The sequence below is a fragment of the Alligator sinensis genome, unplaced genomic scaffold, assembly GCF_000455745.1.
Source record: "Alligator sinensis unplaced genomic scaffold, ASM45574v1 scaffold360_3, whole genome shotgun sequence".
Lineage (NCBI taxonomy): Eukaryota > Metazoa > Chordata > Crocodylia > Alligatoridae > Alligator > Alligator sinensis.
The window spans coordinates 2,407,282-2,407,489 of NW_005841977.1; positions in this window are offsets into that span (position 1 = coordinate 2,407,282).

A 208-nucleotide genomic window follows, 5' to 3' on the forward strand; every position below is an offset into this window, starting at 1 on the left:
GCTAATTATTTGCCTTCATTAAAATGGAATTTAAATTAAACTGTATAAACATAAGAAATAAAGTCTCAGCCTTAGGAAGATTTGTTTTTTGTTTCCTCTATGTACAAACCTTAGTATACAAGTTTTACTTAGCATTATACATTTACTACATACTCTGTTCCAAACTGAATCAGGGCAACTGCAAAGTAAAGTTCCAAGACACCTTGCT